The sequence below is a fragment of the Bos indicus x Bos taurus genome, chromosome 15 (assembly GCF_003369695.1).
Source record: "Bos indicus x Bos taurus breed Angus x Brahman F1 hybrid chromosome 15, Bos_hybrid_MaternalHap_v2.0, whole genome shotgun sequence".
Classification (NCBI taxonomy): domain Eukaryota; kingdom Metazoa; phylum Chordata; class Mammalia; order Artiodactyla; family Bovidae; genus Bos; species Bos indicus x Bos taurus.
Window position 1 is genome coordinate 62,703,799 of NC_040090.1, and position 21,397 is coordinate 62,725,195.

General features: G+C 45.6%; 1 long non-coding RNA gene across 1 annotated transcript; it reads left to right on the forward strand.

The window, feature by feature from the left end:
• The first annotated feature begins 4,475 nt into the window (after nucleotides 1–4,475).
• Nucleotides 4,476–19,998, forward strand: LOC113905131. Its single transcript, XR_003514603.1, has 4 exons — nucleotides 4,476–4,611; nucleotides 16,068–16,187; nucleotides 16,271–16,446; nucleotides 19,725–19,998. It is a non-coding gene; the product is annotated as an uncharacterized LOC113905131 (long non-coding RNA).
• The last annotated feature ends 1,399 nt before the right edge of the window (nucleotides 19,999–21,397 follow it).

Here is a 21,397-nt window from a genome sequence, read left to right on the forward strand (position 1 = left end):
ATTCTCTTTCCATGTAAACGTAGCAGATTCATTCATTCCTGTCACAGCCTAAAATTTCATGTTATGTGTATATACCATAGTTTTCTGTTTTGTTGGTCATTCCCCAATCAGTGAACATTTGAGTTGTTATCAAATTTCCATTATCATAATGTTTCAACAATGATCCTTGGACATAGCTCCTTGTTCAATTTTGTGAGTATTTTTTTTTAGGGCAGAGGAAGTGGGATTGCTGTGTGATAGAGTTTGAAAATTTTAAATTTCAATAGATACAAGCTAATGATCCTTCACAGTGGCTGTGCCAATAGATAACTTCAACAGTTGTTACACACAAGTTGAAGGAAAAATACTGTCTCTCCAGTGAGGACTGCACAAGAGAAAATGGGCTTAAACAGTAATAGGACACACACACAGGTAACAGGCAGTGAGTGATGTGACTTCACAGACTTCTAGTTGGGCAGGTGACAATTTCTTTGAGCCTCAGTCTTCACATCTGCAAAATGGAAACAGTGATTTCAGTAACTCAGAGGGCTATTGTGAGGATTACTTGAGATGATACATGAAAAATTCATCGGGTATGACGGTACACATACTTGATAAGCTAATGTAGTTATTATTAGCTTCAGGGGAAGGAAAAGAGAATGGAGGAGGGTCAGGACTCTCTTTTTCTAGAAAATCTTTAAGGACAGTAAGCTTATGTCTGGGCTGGACCCAGGAGCTATTCCCTTGAGACAGAAAATTGGGTGACAGTGCACTGATGCTCAGCCAATTTAAAAGTAGAGCTAAAGGCCACAAGCCATGACCTTGAGCTTGACAGGCCCAGGAATGGTTGAAGACCATGCAGCATGAACATTCATTACCTTCTTTTAAAAATTACAAATTCATGGGAAATGCTTTTGATGTTTTTGCCCTTGAAATATCTTGACTTTTAAATCCTAACTTCCTTGATATTCTGTGTGGCAAATATTCAGGATTTTAGTCCATCACGGCAATGTTAGTAAAGTAATAATGCTTTATTTGGTGAGTTTTATTTTCCTATCAGCATGGCATAATCAGCTTGGCTCTGACCTTCACTTGGGACGGGTAACCCTGAGAAAGTTGTGCAAACATTTTAAGTCCCAATCCTTTGAATAACTGCATGATAATACTATTTATAAGAAAAGCTAATGCTTTTTATGGAACACTTAAAATGTACCAGACATCGTGCTAATTAATCACTTAATGTGTGTTACTGGGTTACTATCTAATTTAATGCTCACAATGAGTAGAAGTAGGTGGTGGTCCCACGAGGCAAATCTGGGTTCAAATCCACTATCATTAACTGAGCCCAAGTGCCAGGCTGGGCCCAGCTCTCTTGGGGTGTAGTCTTCTCTTGGGTCTGGTAGGTGAGAGGCAGTTCTTGGCTTGAGAGGAAGCAAAGGTTGTCACGCACTCCTGACCTGCTTCTTGGAAACCTTCATTGGGATTGAAACCAGAGCTCTTGAACCATCTTGAGCTTCCTATCTGTCTATTTATTTTTGGCTGTTCTGGGTCTTCAGTGCTGTGGGGGCTACTCTCTAGCTGAAGAGGACAGGCTCTAGGGTGTGTGGGCTTTGGTAGTTGGGCTCTAGAGCACTGGCTCAGTGATGGTGGTGTGCTGGCTTAGTTGCCCTAAGGCATGGGGAAACTTCCTAGACCAGGGATCAAACCCCTGCATGGACACGTGGACTCTTCACCACTTAACCACCAGGAAAGCCCCATCTTAAGCTTCTTAAACCACCATCTCCCTTCTCCATCTTTCCCTACACCAAACTCTAGATGCCAAAGCAACAATGCCGAGCCCAGTCCCCCTTTTTCCAGCTTCTGAACCTCTGAAACCCAAGTGGCAGGGGGATACCACAGGAGGAGCAGTACCTCAGCATCTGGGCGCCTTGGAGCCCATCAGAACTGGCTTCCCATCAGACAGGAGTGCTGAGAACAGGCCGGTGAGGGCACGCCAGAGGTCAGGTGTGGTGGTGAAGTTTGGAGACTTGCGCTATGAGGACAAGCCTATGCTTGGAGCCAAAGAGAGATGGAGACAGAGAAAGAAGGGGCTTCTGAAGAAGTCTATATGCTTTGCTTGGTGATCATCCCCACCCTGGTGACTCAGTTGTCCACCCATCGCCCTGGGACCATGAACTCCCTTCTCGGGAGGTGACAGATGTCTTACTGTCCTCATTGGGCAAACTAGCAGCTCATGTGGGAGCTCTGCATGTTCAGGTGCCTCCTGGAAACTCCTGTTCCCTGAGCGAGCAGGACATGGGGGGAGCCGGTCACAGGAACGTGGGTCTCTCTGGGCTTTAGAGGCTCTTTATCTGTAGGAAACCAGACATCCCAGGGCCCTTTCACGGTCATGTCCAACAGCTCTTGGCTCATCGCCATCTTGAAAGGAAACCCATTTCTGGTGGGGGTATGCCTGGGAGCTGTCCCCTTCAAATTCAGCCCAGAGTTCTGGCCCAGGGTATGGCTGACTGAGCACAGGATTGGGAGCCCCAAGACTAGCTTCGATAGTCGGTGACCCTGGGCAGGTCTCTTTGGTGCTGAGCTTCAGTTTTCTTCTCAGTGGAGTGAAGGGCTGGCTGAGTGGGGAGGTGGTTGCCCCACAGTGGGTGAGGTTGAAGGCAGTGAACCAGCTTCAGCAGAGGAGGCGTGTCTCTTCCTTGGTAAAATTGACAAATAGAACTCTCTTTGCACAAAACTGACCTCCTCAGAGGTCCTAACACAAAGCGAGTGAGTCTGAGGGTCTCATACAGTGTGAGGAGCGTCTGGGTTTCCAGACCTCTGTCTTCTCAGGGGAACTGTTTCTAGGGTGCCTAGCTGTCCCAGTTTTCCCAGGACTAAAGGAGTCCCAGGAGGGTGTCGGGGATGCAACAGGCTAGAGGCCAGAGGAAAAATGAGAACATGAAAAGTGAGGCACAGAGAGGTGAAGTGACTTGCCCAAGGCCACACAGCAGTAAGAAGAGCCAAAATTTGAACCCAGGCAATTTTTTTTTTAATTTTAATTTTTTAAAATATAGATTCATTTATTTTAATTGGAGGCTAATTACTTTACAATATTGTATTGGTTTTGCCATACAATTTTTTGAGTGGTAAAATTGGGAAAGATGGGCAAAACGCGTCAGATTGGTCACCCTGACTCTTCCCCATGCTCGCCTCCTAGAGGCCTAGGGCAGGACCCTTCTGCCTTTGGCCTTGGGCTAAGTTCAAACCCACTTGCCCTTGGCTCTGACCCACTGGAGTCTAGCACTGGACCTTGCTTTTCTTACCCACGGGCTTGGTTTCTTTCTCTCCTCTGTACCTGCTCAGTCTCATCTCCATCACCCACTCGAGTCAGACAGTCCTGGATTTCGACCCTTGGAGAAGTTACTTGACCAGGTATTCTCATCCATACAGCTTAAAATGACACATATTGTGCTCTCATCAGGTGCCAGGAAAAGTGCTAAGAACTTTCCATATCTTAACTCATTATCCCTCACAGCAGTCTCATGAGTGTTATTATTATTTGTGCTATCAGGCATTATTATTATTATCTGTATTAGTCAGAGTTCCCCAGAGAAACAGAACAGACATCTCTTTGTCTGTCTGTCTAACTATCTACCTGTCTGTCTATCTACTGGAGAGATTTGCCTTAAGGAATTGGCTCTTATGATTAAGGAGACTGGGAAATCCAAAACCTGTAAGGAGGGGGCCGCATGGAGCAGAAGGCCGGAGTCCAGGAAAGAACTGATGAGCTTGGAAAGTGAGGCACAGAGAGGTGAAGTGACTTGCCCAAGGGCACACAGCAGTAAGGAGAGGAGCCAACATTTGAACCCAGGCAGTTTTTCCTTCAGAGCCTAAGCCCCTAATTACTATTGTAAATGGCCTTTGTAATATGGGGCTATGATTGTAACTATTACCTTGCTGAGTTCTTGGGAGGATTAAAATACATACATTATGTACTTAGTGACTGGCAGAAAGGAGAGTCTCAATACTTGCTACTGGCCTTCTCCCTGAACTTTTCTGTTGCACAAAATGAGGCAGGTGGCCACAGATAGTCTGGTTACTATTGCTATTAGACTCAAAAGGCTCAGCTCCGCTGAGGAATGGGTTTTTAGCCAGGGGCGCATGTGCATTACACGTGCTTATGATGTTGGATGGCTGGAGGCCGCGGGGCTGCTGAGTCAGTGACCTGCATTCTTCTGTGTGTCTTTAAACCAGAGCAGGGCCAAGCCCTCAACTAGCCAGGAGCCTGGGGAAAGATAACAGGGTGTGAGGTGGTTTGTAAAGCCCAGGGCCCTGCAGCCAGCAGGGAGAGAGGGGCCAGGTGGCTTCAGGGCCCTTTGGGAGCCTGCCCTTTGTCCGGGGCTGTGGCCTTGGTATGCGCCCAGCCTGGTCTCTGCTGCCAGACACCGTGTTCATTGGTAGAATGTAGAACTGGTCAGATGGTGATCCCTAAGGCCACCTCACCTGACCTTCCACCCCAGTTATCGGTCCGTTTGACCTGAGACTCAGGATGAAATGATTGAACTGCTGGCTGTGGTATGTGCAGGTAACATTTACGCTCCCATCTGCAAGCTGTCGTGCAGACTTGGAGGGGAAGCCACCCAAGGCACAGAGGTGAGCTCTGGCGCCAGCAAGTCTGGGCTCAGATCTTGACTCCATTTACTACCTTTGTGACACTGGTCAAGCCAATTGACCTGTCTAAAGCCTTAGACTCTTCTCTAAAGTAGGGGTAATATGACTGATCTCTGAACTGGTTGTTTCAGTTACAAGGGCTCACACGTGTCAAAGGGCCTGGGCTCCTCTGTTGTCTCTGCTTGGAATCACTCCTCATCTGCTTAAAACGCTGCTCTGGGGCCACCTTCTCTGACTATCTGCTTTGTATTCTTTGAGTCTAGAAGCATCAAGAAGGGCTCATAGCACCTTTGGCTGGCCCCATGCTTGGAGCCTAGGTTTAGAGTGATGGACAAACCCAGGCTGGATTCCTGAAAGGGGGACCAAACTTGGCTGGGACCCAGACAGTGGTGACAGTCTCCCTGTGGGGAGAGCACCCCACACTGCTGGGGTGGATTCTTGTATATTTCAGTTATATCTCCTGGAAACAAGTCCTGGCTGGTTTTGGTTGATTTTTTTTTTTTTTGACTTTCAAGATATAGCACATGAATTTCTAAATTTCAAAGCCCTCTAGGCAATATGCAAATGGTTTTAATTTGAGGTGTAACAGACAGGTGGAATTGACTCTAGAAAGCCAGCACTTTTTTGATTCCTGCCATATGATCTCTGAAAAGCAAGATGATTCTTTCAGTTTATAGAATATTTTTTGGCCTCTTCTGTCCTATGATTTCTCTAGGCTGTGGTGTTGAGGAAAACATTTAAGGAGAAGCTTCTAAGAAAAAGGAAGATTCTCCTTGCGTTGGGTTATGGCGCATTGTTTCCTGTGTTGGTTTAGCAGGAGCGGGTTAGGGGCTGTGGTCTGCATGGCAGGGTGTCCATCCTGGATCAGAGAGGAAGATGCCAGGCAACTCTGGGCCTTCCCCTAGGACTTGTTTTGATCCTTTCTTGTCACACTTTCCTTTTTCTTTAACTTCTCATGGTTTTGTATGTGTGGTGGGGGGTGGGGGGCTGGAAGGACCATCTGACCCTACAGAACAGACCTTGGCTGAGTAACTGGAATTAAGATAGTGATTAAAAGCATGAGCTTCTGGGATGGAATTTGTGGATTCAAATCCTGACTTTTCCCACTACCTGTTCTTGTGGCTCTGGGTACTTCATTTAACCACCCTAAGGCTTATACCTGTAAAATGGAAATAAAACCAGCATCTGCTTCATTTTGCCAGGGTGAAATACATTCATTAGGTAACGCATACAGTACAGCACATGATACTTAAAAACTCCCTCACAGAATGTTTCCTTCTTGGTTTCATGTATTATTAACCAACTTGGGAGCTCCAACCCACCAACAAGTCATGGGTCCTGTTGTGACCCCAAATGGTGCTGAGTGCTCTGTGGGGAGACAAGAGAAAGATCAGCCTCATTTCTTGGCTCTAAGGAGCTCTAGGAGAGACAAGACTTATACAAGAATAGAAAATCATGAGCTAAACAGCTAAGCCAGTGTCTAATAAAATGCTAAGCTGAATGAACCTTAGTGATGGGAGAAGTTGAAATTCAGGGAAGGAGGCCTCTATAGAAGCAAGGAGGTGCCCAGCATTTATTGAGCACTTACTATGTGCTGGCTTCACACAACTGGACCCTATTTTACTCACCAAGGGACACTGAGGCTCAGACACACGAAATAACCCACTTCCAGGTAGAATTGGCTGGAGTTGGCACTGGAGTCTGGATGATGGAGAGTGAACCTGAGCTGACCTGGAGAGAGGGGTGGGGTGCAGAGAGGCAGAGGTTGAAGGGGATCTCTATTCCTCGGTTTGCTGCCTTATTCCTTGGTTGCTCCCCTGAAGCTGTGCCCTGCCCCCTAGAAAGACATGAGAAGTGCTGCCTGGGGCCCACTGCTGGTCTAGCCATGCCGGGCAGGCTATGGGCATTGGTGCCAGCCGGTGCTGGCTGGTGGAGACCACATACGGCTCCTACTGTGCCACAGCCCAGCAGTGAAACCCGACACGCGTCTTGGCTCCACAAGATGCTGGGCATTTGCCTTCTTATCAGGCTGGGCACATTCCTTGACCAAGTGACCACCTGGGTTGCCGGTCAGGGTAGGTCTACTTCCGGCTGTGTGTGGATTCGCATTGCTGCCTGTCCTGCAAGGTTAGCATTTTTGAGAGTCTGGCCTGGTGATGTGGGGGCTGGCATTGGGGGTGTGCTGCCTTGACTGCTGTCATTAGTGTGACTGAGGCATCTGGCATCCTGGGACAAGTGTGGTTCTTGTAGAGAGGACCAAGCTTTGAATCCTGCCCACCTTTCTTGTTTGTACAAGCTGGAGCAGATCACCTCACCCCTTTAGGCCTCACCTTCCTTTGCCATAAAATGGAAATGGTAAAAAAAAAATACCCACTCTCAGTTTCATTTTGAGTATCAAATATTATAAGGAGCTTGACCTATCTTGCTAGGTGCTCCATAAAATTAATAATCATTTTTAATGATAATCACTGCCTCTGGAATATTGAGAGCTCTGAGCTCTAAAACAGTGCTCAGAAGGGATTAATACAAGTATGTGGTATGAGGCTGCCTCTGTGTCTTTCTTGTGCAGACTTGGTAGAGACCCAGCTTCTAATCCTCAAATGGGAGAAGGAATTTGAGCCTGTGGAAATCCTGCGCTCCAGCAGACTGCTCAGGAAGATTGTGTGACTGTAATAAAACTTTGCCCCTACAAAGTCTGTATTGGGCTGACATGTGTCTTGAGGAGAGTTTAGCTCGAACGCATCACCCAACAGGGTGCTCTAGTGATCATAATGGGCAAATGCCCACTTCTCATCTGTCATATCTGGGGCTCAGTGGAGAGAGAGCACTGTAGGTGTCAGAGCACTGGGGTTTCAACTGTGGCTTGCCATCGGGTGACCCAGGGCATGTTCCTCCACTTCTTTTGGTCCCCTTCTCACGTCAGGAGGTCCTCTGCCCTCTCTCGTCCTCGGCATTTACAAGAGCCTTGCGAGGTCAGCATTATGATGATGGTTTGTGTGTGCGTGTGTGCGCACGTGTGCTCGGTCATGTCAGATTCTGTGTGACCCCATGGACTGTATCCTGCCAGGCTCCTCTGTCCCTGGGATTCTCCAGGCAAGGATACTGGAGTGGGTTATCGCCTCCTTCTCCAGGGGATCTTCCCAACTCAGGGATCCAACCCGCGTCGCCCATGTGTCCTGTGGACTGGCAGGTGGATTCTTTACTGCTGAGCCACCTGGGAAGCCCACTGTTAGTGAACAATCAAACTCGGGTCACTTAGTGACTTGCCCAAGCACTCCTGTAAGAAACCCAGAGTGAAAACAAGGTGTTGCACCAGGCTTGAGCTTCGTGTTGAAAACTTTATCCAGATTCCCCGGGATCCTCTGGAAGAAGTTCTGGGCCAGTGGTCCAGTTTGAAACCTTTAGTCCTTCCTTTGGCATCTTAATCACTGTGCTTTTCCGAATGAAATTCCTCTTCTCTGGTAACACTAACTGGCTGTTTGCATAGTGTATCTTTGAGAACAATCTCAGGCCCAAACCCTGTCATTTTATGAGAAGTTGGTTAATTATAAGGCGCTGCCAAACCTGCAGCATGGAACAGATAGGGCAGACTGACTATTTTCGGGGGTTGTAAAAATTCTCTGGATGGTTATTGCCAAAAAAAATTTCTAAAATGGACTGCACGGTGGTTCTAACAGAGACATTTTTGGGGAGGGAAAGTCCAGCTTTATGGAGTCACTAAGAATAGTGCAGGTTGACCTGGGGTTTTGATTCCAATCAGTTCAGTATGAAATCAGCTTTATTCTCAAAAACCTGGCCGATCAACCTACAGCCCTGAAATCCCAGTCATGTGAACTCAAGGCACTTTTGGTGAGAGTGTGGAGGTAGTTCGGGTAGATTTAGGCTTATCTTCTGAGTTTTAATAAGTCGAATGACCCCTTAGGCGGGAGACCCACGAATTAAACATAAATTTCATTTTCCTCCAGGAAACAAAAAATTCACAGCAGCCGGAGATTCTGTGCTTTTTGTGGGTGCAGCCTTAGCACCATTTTCTCCACCTGGGCCCTACCCTGGTCAGCAGGAGCTTACGGCAGGGCAGCTGAGCGGGAGTGGGGAGGAAGAGGAGCCGCAGGATGGACTGCACTTATCGGGAGGTGACTCTGAGACCTCTGCTCGATCTGAACTCGCTCAGCTCCCAGCTTGGAGAGACAGGGGCAGACAATCCCGACTCCACACGAGGAGATGAGGTTGGCAAAAGAGGCAGCTAATGGCTGCGTGAGTTAGGCCGAGACTGGAGGCACAGTGGTGTGATTGGCAGGTTTTGAGACTGTAACCTGGGAGCTGGCTGACCTCTTAGCTTCAGCCCTCTGGCCCCTAGGTGGGTACCATTCTCCCCCCACACACACTTCATGGAATGTAAGTGAAGGGAACCAGAGGACCAGGAGTACTCCTCAAAGTGTTCCTTGAAGCAAAGGTGGCCAAGTTTTGCCCTTCCCAGTCCCTCAAGCTGACGAGCCCATCAGTCTCTCTTTGAGTGTCTACCTCTTCTTCCTGGCTTAGGCGGTGGGTTGTCCCTTTTCCAAGAGGCATCCCACAGGGGATGTTCTAATATCCTCACTCTTGTCTCTTTTTCAGTCTTGGAATAGGGTCCTTGTCTTCTCCTCTCCCTCTCCTCCCCTCACTCTCATCGGTTGCTCTCTTTCTCCTCTTCCTTTAACCTCTGTCCCTCTTCTTCTTTATTCTCTTTCCCCAGCCCTTTCTCCTTCCTTGTTTTGATGTGTTGATTTTGCTTCCTACCCCTGACAGTCTTGCCTCCTTAACAGAACTAGGGGCTCCCTGAGGCCAAGGACCACGACTTGAACTTGCATCCTATCCAGCATATGGAGAGACCCTCTTGAACCAATTGTCAGGGTGGTTCTCAGTGAGTCTGTGTTCCTCCTGGCCTGTGACTCCACTTCAGAGTACTTCCTTCCCTCTCCAAGCCCTCCTGGACTGCTTTCCTGGGCTGTGGCTCCTCTGGGGCAGCTTCAGTAGCTGACAGGGGCTTGCCTCTGCCTTGGCTGGCCTGTCCTATCCTCAGCCCCATTTCCATTGCCAGCTGCTGGTCTCCGCTGCACAGACCCCTTTCAGCAGCCGACGAGCTCTTGGACAGCGACTAGGCAAGGCTGAAGTTCCCCATTCTCTGCCATTTCTTTATCCCTCTGCTGGCAACAAGAATTCTCAGTGACTAGGAACACTAAAAAAGATCTGACCCAGCCTGTCTGAAAAAATAATGCAAACAAAATAAAAACTGAATTTGTTGAACTCTACTTATAAGATATTATTGTAGACAAACATATATCATTATCCAGCTTTAACAGTGAAATCTTGGCTTTTCATGGCTGGAGACTGAGACCAAAATGCAGAAGGTGAGTAGCAGTGGCAGTCAGAAAGTCTCCACAGATGGCTTAGTTGAAACCCTAAGGTAAACAGCTCATTGCCAGGCATCTGGTTAGCTGCTTCATGTGTCTTTTCACTGAGTCCTCCAGCAATCCTAGGAGGCAAGTGAGTGTTAATTTTTTTGCCCATCTTATACACAAACTACTGAAGCTTAGGAAGAGTTAAGCAGTTTATCCAAAGTAATGTGCCTAGAGATTTAAATCTGGGGTGACTCGGGTTGGTGCTTACGTTCATAGCCACTATATGGTACTACCTCCAAAAGCAAGCACAGTATCAAGTTTGGAAAGCTTTCAGGAATCAGGCCCTGGAGTGAGGCAATCCAATCCATAATGAGCTCTCAGATGAATAAATCATCATGTTTGCCTCTGTAGATGTTTATATGTTTGGGTCTATTAGACTAGCCCTAAAAAGTATACTGTTTTTACTTTTAGACACTATTACTACGGTTTGTGTAGCTGCCACAGATGAATCAACATCTCAGTCCCTTGCTACTCAGAGTGTGCTTGAAAGACCAGAATTGTCAGCCTCAGCTGGGAGCCTGCTAGAAATGCAGGGTCTCAGACCCCACCCCAGACCTGCCCAAGCACAATCTCCACTCTAGGAGCCCCCAGGGGCCCATATGCACACGGGGTGAGCTGGGCTCACAGCTTTGCCCTGTGGGGGTTACCTACGCAGTTGAAGACAGAGCTAGTTGATTTATGATTCAGTCCACCCAGTTTTCCAAAGGAGCACAACATTTTATTATTTAAAAAATATTAAGCCACTTCTGATGTAACTGATAACCCTGACTAGCTCATAAAAACTAACCATTTAAAAACATTTCTGTTAAACAGTGGAGTTTACCTGAATCCAAATACCTGGGCATACCTCAAGTACCTCATTCACTGAACATCACCTGCTCTCTTTCTAACAACTTCTGAGTCACTCGACAGGAAGAAGTCCTTGAAAGTGGCTCATTTTAGCCAGCTGCGCACACTATTAGAGAAAAGAATAAGGATAATTACCACTTACTGAGTACTTTCTACTGGGGGTCTATAGTGCGTTATTTGTAATCCTATTATTTTTAGGGGTGGCATGGGACCTCAACTTTTGCATCTCTTCTGGTTTATTTTGTAGAAGAGAATTTCATATAAAATTGTGAGGTTTTATTGGCAGGGACTATCTTAGTCATCCTTCTACCTGAAGAGCACTGGGTACAGCATTTTATATAGAGAAGTTGCACAGTAAGCATTTTTAAAAAATAAAGGACAGTCCAGCAACTCCAAGCTCCTCCTAAGGACGTTTCTTAAAGAGGCCTTTTGATTTTTCTTTAAGACATTAAAAGTAATTCCATGGTATCATTTGAAACAGAGCTCTACTGGAGCAGTTTCCTCGCAGAGAACCATGACAATAGCTGACCAAATTCTCTTTGTTCCCTTTCTGTTCTGCATCAAGTTTTAACCACAGCTTTTCATTTCAGCCTTTTATTTTTGTCAGTCAGAGATGCTTTCATTCTGCTGATGCTGTGTCCATGGATGAAGAGTGGGTTAGTGGTATGAACCTCAGGAGAACTCTGTTCCAGAACTCTGTTCTAAGGCCTTTCCTAGGGCAAGGGGGTCATAGACTATGGGCTTAGACAGATTTAGGTTTGAATTATGTTCCTCTAACTTACTGACCTGGTATTTGACTCAAACTTTCTGAACTTTAGTTTTCTCATCTATAAAATGGGATACCGCTGCTGCTAAGTCACTTCAGTCGTGTCTGACTCTGTGTGACCCCATAGATGGCAGCCCACCAGGCTCCGCCGTCCCTGGGATTCTCCAGGCAAGAACACTGGAGTGGATTGCCATTTCCTTCTCCAATGCATGAAAGTGAAAAGTGAAAGTGAAGTTGCTCAGTCGTGTCCGACTCTTAGCGACCCCATGGACTGCAGCCTTCCAGGCTCCTCTGTCCATGGGATTTTCCAGGCAGGAGTACTGGAGTGGGGTGCTATTGCCTTCTTCGAAAATGGGATACTAACTTAGTGGCTGGTTTGGGGGACCAAATGAGCTAGTGGCAGGTAGGTAGCCTAGCAGGCACAAAATAACTGGGGAGCTCCATCTGCACAATGACCAGCTGAAGTCAGCAAGACCATGATTTTCCCCTAAAGAAGAGAGAGAACAGAAAAACCAGATAGTTAGAAAAGTCTTTCCCAAAGGAATGGATAAAACTCTTCTCAGACCCTGGCAACAATGACAAAGCTCTCACAATCCCCATTCTCTCCAAGAGAATGGATGGCCTCTTGTCTCAGTGTCTTAGGGCATTTGCAAAGATCTTGGATGCTCTGGTCATGCAATGTGACCGGACTTCCTGAGCCTTTTTTAAAATTTTTAATTGAAGTATAATTGACTTATTATGCTGCCAGTCCCAGGTGTACAAACAGTGAGTCTATATTTCTGTACGTTACACGATGATCACTACAGGAAGTCTAGTCACCATACAAAGTTATTGCAGGGTTATTGACTATATTTCTCACATTGTCCTGGTGACAAATATGAGCTCCTTTTGATCAACTCAAAAAAAAAAAAAGCATTCCACAAGTTGTTCCCAGGACAAAACCAATTTTGAAGAGTTTTTCTGAACAAGTAGGTTTTACTCCATTGGTTTGTGTGCTTGGGTCACTGAAGCCCAGAGGGGTCAAGGCACTTGTCCAATATCTCAGAGCAAATAGTCGGTAGAAGCAGGAATCAAGCCTAGGTCGGTCTACTCCAGAGGTCGTAAGTCTGGGCTGTATGGAGTGGGGTCTGGGAAACGGGATTCCCACTCCCCTCCTCCTCCTGCAGGAAGAAGACAGATGGCAATCTCCTTTCTTCCCTTGCACAGGTGGGAGGGAACACGGAGGCTCACGCTCCGCATGGCTACCCAGATCAGCAGGCTCAGTTCTGTCCTGCCCAGGTGGCCTCCTCCAGGCAATCAGCCAGCATCCCTGCACACCCCCCCGCCCCCAGCCCCTCTTGGAACAGGGACGGAATAGGATGGAGGGGGTAGATTGGGGGAGTTCCTCCTCCAGCCATTCCCATCTCATGGAGAGGAAGCCTCAGGGAAGGACAACCAAGCCCATTGTAGCTTTGATCCTTCCTGCAAAACACTGGGAACACAGAAAACCTCAGCCTTTTCATTTTCGTATTTACAAAGCTCGGTGAGTGAGAGCTTAAAAACTTGTGGAGGAGACCTTTAGAGAGGCCACAGGGAGGACACTCCCCACCCCCTCTGCCACCATCTGAGTCTAGCTCTGCTTGCTAAGCCCGTGGCAGAAACAAGTGGCTCAGACGAGCCTGGCTCCTCAGACCCAGCTCAGACTGGCTGCAGCCGATGTGTGCTGCGCTGGAGGGAGGAGATTGGGATCAGGAGCCCCACGGCTCTCACCTGCCACACCCTTCTGCAGGTCCTCAACCCACTGCACTGCCCTGGGCCTGGACTCCAGTGAAAGGTTAGAAGGATGTCCTTGCTGTGTCTTTCTGTTTCAGGTCGAGGGTGGCAGACAGAGTGGTTTACTCAGGCTAGGGAGATGCTCAGGCTGGAGCCCTCTCACTTGATGGGGCCACTCTCTATGCCCTCCCCTCGCTGGGCTGTTGGAGCAGTTGGAGGCTTGCGGTGTAGGAGCAGGCTACCGCAGAAAGAAGAAACATTCCTGTGGCTTCCTCAGGCCCAAATGTACATGAAATAGAGACCCAGAGCCCCACAGAGAGTAGGTGGGTGTTCCCACCGCCTGGTTCAGTGCCTCAGTGGAGACGCGAGGAAGGTTACCCAGACAGAGCATGGCAGGAGGTCATCTGAACAAGTCTGATTGCATGTCCCAGCCACCGAAAGTCTTTTTGCAACATGAAGCAAGGAGCCACACAGAGAGAAGTTCAAAGGAAATAAGTGTTCACATAATGTCAGGCCCAGATTCCTTCTGGGTCAGAATTCTCTGATAGTATCAACCAGAGTGGGAGATGTTTACTGTTGGCCAGGATCTGTGCTTTTTATGAAACTTAGAAAGTGCTTTTCAATAACCTTAGGAGTTTTGAAGGGCTACCAAAGGCTGGATTTTCTATTTGTCCTTTAAGGGGAACTAAACAATTAGGCCCATGTCCCTTCTGCCTCTTGCTCCCCGACCGCTCCTGCCCCCCAAGTCGTCTCTTCCTCAGTAGCTCCTTGTTGACCTGTAATGGCTTTTTGTGCAATAAAGAACTTCTCTGCCAGAAGACAGTCCTGTCCTGGGACAAGTAACTTTGCTGCTCTGGACTCAGTTTCCTCGCCTGTGGAATGAGGGTTGATTGGACAAAACCACTGGTTCTCAACACTGACTCTGCATTAGTATCTTCTTGGGAGGAGTCCCGAGAACATCTGAATGCTTACTTCATAGATACCCATACACCATGACACATAAATGCACACATGTATAAAGGGTGAAAGCGGCATAAGATTTGTAGTTTAGTTAACAGCATTGTATTAATATCACCTTCCTGATTTTGCTATTGTACTGTAATAAAAAGATGTCAGTCACCATTGAGAGAAGCTAGGTGAAGGGTGTATAGGACTCCAAGTATTTAGTATTATTTTTGCAACTTCTTGTACTTTGAAAATACAGAGTTGAAAAAATTCCTAATGCCCAAATTCCACCCCAGAGATTATGATTCATTTGTCCAGGGCTTGGATATCAGTGTTTTTCAAAACCTCCTTGGTGACTGTAATATGCAGCCACAGGGTTCAGAGCTCCTGAAATAGATGATATCTGGAATCCTTTCCAGCCCTAAAATATTATCAGCCAAATTAATCTCAACCCTTCCTCAAACTATTTATATGTTCAACGTGTAGGGGTCATTTTTATTTTTAAGTTTATTACCCACTGCATAAAGGTGTTCTTTAATTTGTCCTAAAGTTACCCCTTGTCTGAGTGACCTACACTTTCATTCTCAAGCACTGTCATCCTCTAGCTGGATCTTGGAACTGCTGCTTCTAATTGATGTCCTTTCCCCAGGTTTCTTGCCTCTGCCATGGTTGACATTCATGGGCAGCAGTTCATTTCTCATTCACCCTAGACCACAAGCCCCTGCTTAGATGTGGCCAGCTCTGCACAGGTCTCACCAGATAAAGGTGAATTAGGCAGGCCTCCATTTAAATTCTCTTTACTTTATTCTCTGTACTTCCACCCAAACCTCTACGGGGAACCAGACTTTCCTGAACCATTGAGGTTAATCAATAGGAATTATAACATGGGAAATGAAAGATTCAGACCTAATGCTGAATGGGACTGTGCTTGGCATTTGAAAAAGAAACAAAAGCACCTCAAAGTTAAATCTCTCACACGGAGTCCACTTGAGGATTTGCCCCTGTTCTAATGCTAAATCCCCTGTCCTCTGATGAACAGTCTTTTCAGAGAACACACATTTTTTGCACAACCGCAGTGAAATTGTTACCCTATCCACCTTTAGGGAAGGTGTCATCCACGTACAAATTTATCTCTTTCAGTTATAGGGCAATCCTAGTAATTGAGTAACGCCCAGAAGAGCTCTTCTCAAAATCTGGCTTATTCAACCTCGAGTTACACAGCATGGGAGAGATGTGGGCTTCGCTAGGACAGATCTCTGTGGGCTTTGACAGGTCTAGTCCTGACAGGCTAAAGGCGAATGTTTTCTCTTTGCTCCTGATCACCCAGGTGTAAATAAACAGATGTCTCTCTCTCTCTCTCACATACACATATTTTCCAGGGACCAAGTGCACGTTCTCTATCCATATTAAGCAAGAGAAACTGTTTTCTGAATGGACACAGATTCCTGCCCTCAATGAGTTTAGAACTTTATTATTGTGCGAACCTATCTCCTCTCAGATTTGTTCATCTTCCAGCTCCTACATCTTGCCCAGAGGCCTACCGGGAGTAAGAAATGGGTTATGTTCCCTGCCTTTTAAAGCACAGAGCCGCCTAGCCCTGAATACCCTGCACCCCTGTCTTGCTGCACTAAACTCTAGTCTTTAGGGCTTTGTGATACCCTGCCCCTGACCAACTCTTGTTTCTTCAGCAGGGCATCTGTATTCTTCATCCATATGAAGAAGCGAGGAAGTGTGAAGGTTAATTTTCTTGAGCAGCCATGCCAACGTTGTGCAGGCATCACAGAGGGTTTGAGGATTTAGAAATCGTTGTAAGTCCATGTTTATTTTAATCTATAATAGTCAGAGTTTTCATTGGCTTTGATTCTAATTTATTTAACCTTCATCTTTCTAGAATGAATAATCACTTTAAAAACCATTTTCTACTGAAAAGAGGCACTGCATGGCCCCTCTCCTCAGCTCTGCCTGGCTCCATCATTCCAGTTATCTTTAATTGTACCTTGCTCTCTGATGTCTACTTGCAGTCTTAGGCCAGCTGACAAATGTCACTGCTCTGGGCCATTGATCGAGGTAATGGTTTCCAAATGTTTACTACTTTAAACTTTATCTCATCTCTCTCAGGCTTTAAGGTTTGACCCTAATATAAATTTCCTAAAAATTTGAAAATCAGTCCATGCCCATCCTCCCAGTTTTAAATTTTAAAAATCACATCCTTATTTCTTGTGTGTTTTTAAATTTAATTAAAAATTTTTATTAGAGGATAATTGCTTTACAATGTTGTGGAGGTCTCTGATGTACATCAGTGCAAATCAATTATCATATTTATATGCCCTTCCCTCTTAAGCCTTCACCACGATTCTGCACCTCTAGATCATTACAGAGTGCCAAACTGGGCTCCCTGTGTTACATAGCGGTTTCCAACTAGCTATCTGTTTTACACATCAGAGTGTATACATGTCAATGCTTCTGCCTCTCTGTGCCCACTAGTCCATTCTCTACGTCTCTCTTTTAAATTTTTGACTGAATTTTGAAGGCATGTAATCAGTCTTGCACATGATAAGCACTTAATCAATATTTTGCTTTATTAATGTTCCTAATGGTTCTGAATGGACTTTCCTGGTGGCTCAGACGGTAAAGCATCTGCCTACAATGTGGGAGACTCGGGTTCAACCCCTGGGTTGGGAAGATCTCCTGCAGTAGGAAATGGCAACCCACTCCAGTATTCTTGCCTGGAAAATCTCATGGACGGAGGAACCTGGTAGGCTATAGTCCATGGGGTCGCAAAGGGTCGGACACAGCTGAGTGACTTCATTTTCACTTTCAAGGGTTCTGAATAACAAAATTATTCATTCATTTGAACTTATATTTGTAACCTTATTAAATGTCTCTGTGGTATGAGGAACTGGCTACAAATATTCGTGTCCAGATACACATGCAACTTTTAGGGCAAAGATCAAATTCCAAATAGATTATTCCTCCACGTCTAATGCATGGAATGCATGCTGAGACTAATAGAAGGTCTGACTGTGGCATCAGATAAACAGAATTTGAGGACTCTGTCTTGATTTATAGGTTGTGTGACCACGGGCAAGTTATTTCATCTCTCAAAACAGCAATTTTATCATTGAGAAAAATGAGACCATTATAGTGTCTATCTTGTGTGGTTGTTTGAAGATTAAACGAGATAGGGCCCACTGCGTTGGCCCACAGAAAGAACTCAGTCCATATAAGCTATTATTAAAGCTTCTGAGTTCTTCCAAGTTACAAGGGAACAATCCAGACACGGAACATCAGTGTTATTTCGTTTTATTTTTAATTGGAGGATAATTACTTTACAACATTGGTTTCTGCCATACATCCATATCAGTGTTTTAAGTGTAGACAGAGGACCACCTAAATCAGAATCAACCAACGACTTACTGAATGAAAAAAAAAAAGAATCAACTTAGATACATTTAAACAGGCAGATGCCTGGGCCCTACCACTGACTTACTGATCATGCTTTCTCACACCGAGGTGCTATTGTTCAGTCACTCAGTCCTGCCCAAACCTTTTCGACACCATGGACTGTAGCACGCCAAACTTCCCTGTCCTTCATTATCTCCTTGAGCTTGCTCAAATTTATTTCCATTGAGTCAGTGATGCCATCCAACCATCTCATTCTCTGTTGCCCTCTTCTCCTCTTGTCCTCAATCTTTCTCAGTATCAGGGCCTTTTCCAAAGAGTCTTCACATCAGGTGACCAAAGTATTGGAGCTTTAGCTTCAACATCAGTCTTTCCATTGAATATTCAGAGTTGATTTCCTTTAGGACTGACTGGTTTAATCTTGCTGTCTCAAGGGGCTTGCAACAGTTTTCTCTAGCACCACATTTTGAAAGCATCAATTCTTCGGTGCTCAGCCTTCTTTATTGTCCAACTCTCACAACTGTATGTGAGTGACTATTGGAAAAACCATAGCTTTGACCACGTGGACCTTTGTTGGCAAGATGATGTCTCTGTTTTTTAATACACCATCTAGGTGTGTCATAGCAAGGAGCAGGCGTCCTTTAATTTCGTGGCTGCAATCACATCCATAGTGATTTTGGAGCCCCCCGAAATAGAGTCTGTCACTGTTTCCACTTTTTCCCCATCAATTTGCTATGAAGTGATGGGGGTGGATGCCAGATCTTCGTTTTTTGAATGTTGAGTTTCAAGCCAGCTTTTTCACTCTCCACTTTCACCTTCATCAAGAGGCTCTTTAGTTCCTCTTTGTTTTCTGCCATAAGGGTGGTGTCATCTGCATATCTGAGGTTATTGATATTTCTCCTGGCAATCTTGATTCCAGTTTGTGCTTCATCCAGCCTGTACTCTGCACAGAAGTTAAACAAGCAGGGTGACAGGTTAAACAAGCCTTGACGTACTCCTTTCCCAATTTTGAACCAATCTGTTGTTCCATGTCCGGTTCTAACTGTTGCTTCTTAACCTGCATACAGACTTTTCAGGAGACAGGTAATATGGTCTGGTACTTCCATTTCTGTAAGAATTTTCCACAGTTTGTTGTGATCCACACAGTCAAAAGCTTTAGCATAATCAATGAAGCAGAAGTAGATGTTTTTCTGGAATTCTCTTGATTTTTTTTATGATCCAACGGATGGGGGCAATTTGATCTCTGGTTCTCTGCCTTTTCTAAATCCCGCTTGAACATCTAGAATTTCTCAGTTCAAATACTGCTGAAGCCTAGCTTTAAGGGTTTTGAACATAATTTTGATAACAATTGTGAAATGAGTGCAATTGTACAGTAATTTGAGAATTCATTGGTATTGTCTTTGGGATTGGAATGAAAACTGACCTTTTCCTGGGCACCTGTATTTTATCCAGCTTCTTAGGCATCTATTGATGAGAAGCGTTCTGGGCTGTCTCAGAGCTGCTGTGCAGCTCCCATGTCACTGTGTGAGCTGCAGTGGGTAAGAGGCTAGGTGGACTGTGTCCATTGACTTTGTAGCGTGTCAGGTGTTCTGTGGCCCCAAATTTTTGCAAAGATCTTAAGGACCATTTTATATGCTTTGTGCTCAGTCATGTCTGACTCTTTGCAAACCCATGGACTGTATATAGTCTGCCAGGCTCCTCTGCCCATGGGATTTTCCAGGTAAGAATACTGGAGTGGGGTGCCATTTTCTCTTCCAGGGGATCTTCCCAACCCGGGGGATTGAACCTGCATCTCTTGCATCTCCTGCATTGGCAGGCGGATATTTATCCACTAGCACCACCTGTGAAGTCCATTTTAAAGTTGGAGTTATTCATCATAATACACAGTAGAGATTTTAGCTCTTGTCTCACATTTTTAAAAAATGAATCTTTTTCCATGTCAGATTTAGGGGAAAAATTAAAGGACATGTGAAGAAAGAACCAGATACAAGGAAGCAGGAAGTGCTCTCAACGCTGCAAGGTCACCGATTCAGAAAGCAGAGGATAGAAGTGGGGAATGAAAAAAAGAATGGCATCCAGGAAAGAGATTTTGGTGCCAACCACTGGACATCTGTGTGTTCTTTGCTCTTTGTCTCTTTGGGGCAGTTGCTGCGGGTGGGTACAAGGTGTGCAGGGGCTTTGGGCTGTGTGCACAGACATTTGTTGACAATAGACCAGTTTCAGTTTGGTTTGAAACTATTAAAATTTTATTTTTATTGGTGTCTCAGAAAGGCAGTGATTGTTCTGTTCCTCTGGCACATCTATCCCAGAGGCAGGTTGTAACTCGTCCTGTTTGCCCAAGCCTTAGTAGAGTCCCCAGGGAAGGGACAGTCAGATGGTGTCAGTTTGAAAGCAAATGTGTCTCCTGATGAAAAGAAACCCACTGAGGTGCAGGCTTGTCACCTTCTTCCCCTCCATCTTCCAGCTCTTGTGCTTGGCGTCTTTTTTCCTGTGGACAGTCCGACCCAGCTGGAAAGCTCTGACTATTTGTAGGCAGCTGGGAACACAGTTTTGTGTCAACAGGGAGGTTGGGGTTTAATGGAGAATGATTCCTCAGGCTCCTGAGCAGTCTTTCACAAATGGCAGCTCAAACGTTTCACCAGTGGAGAGTAGGGAGCACTTCTTGGTATTTTTCAGACCCAAGCGCAGCCACTTATTGGCTGCGTGACAGTGGGCAGGTGGCTTAACTTCTCTGAACCTCAGACTTCTCATTTTGCTATCAATGTTATTGTGAAGATTGAGATGATGTGTGAGAAGATCAATAGACAATTCTGGCACATAGGAAGGGCTCGGAAAATGGTAGCTGTGGCCAGTACCAGTGGTACCAGTATTGCTTCCATTGTGCTGAACCTCAGGACATGGAAAATGCCCCCAGACCTCACTGTGAAGATGAAGTCCTGTGCCTTCATGCCCTCAACAAACAAGATTCAACAGTATAGTTTAGGACAGATAGCTTTAGTAGCTCCTCTTCACCTTGAAAGGCAGTTGGCCTTGTTCAAACAGATTAATCAGAGGAAGTTCAATTGTAAATAACATGGTCAATTCTATAAATCAATCTGTAAATAAGTGATGCATATTTAAAGACCTAAAGCAGAAATTCAGAAATAGAAAGTAACAAAGAATTCTAACCTTTGTGGTACATCAACTGCATGGCAGCTCTCAAGAGAAAGATTAAGTATTTGCCCTCGAAGTTTACAAAACAGGATTTGGGGTATGAAAAGAATTATCTACAGTTTAACCCTGCTGTAGGTATGATGTGCTTTTGAGGCATCTTAACCTTGCATTGACCACTGATACACGTGAGGAACTAATGATTCATACACGTCTTTCTCTGATGTTACCCCAAGATGTATACACTCGTCTAGCAGTGGAGGCTGAATGTCCCGTTTCAGCCATCACAGCTGTGTCTACCCTCCATGCCCACGGGAGCCAAGGCACCTCACCACATTAAAATAATTTTCAATCTGTGAACAAGTGGGATTAAATACTAAAGAGTAATTCTTGATTTCCAGAATAACTTGATATTATTCATATCAGTTGGGGAATGACTAGTGGAAAATTTAAAAAACAAGCCAAC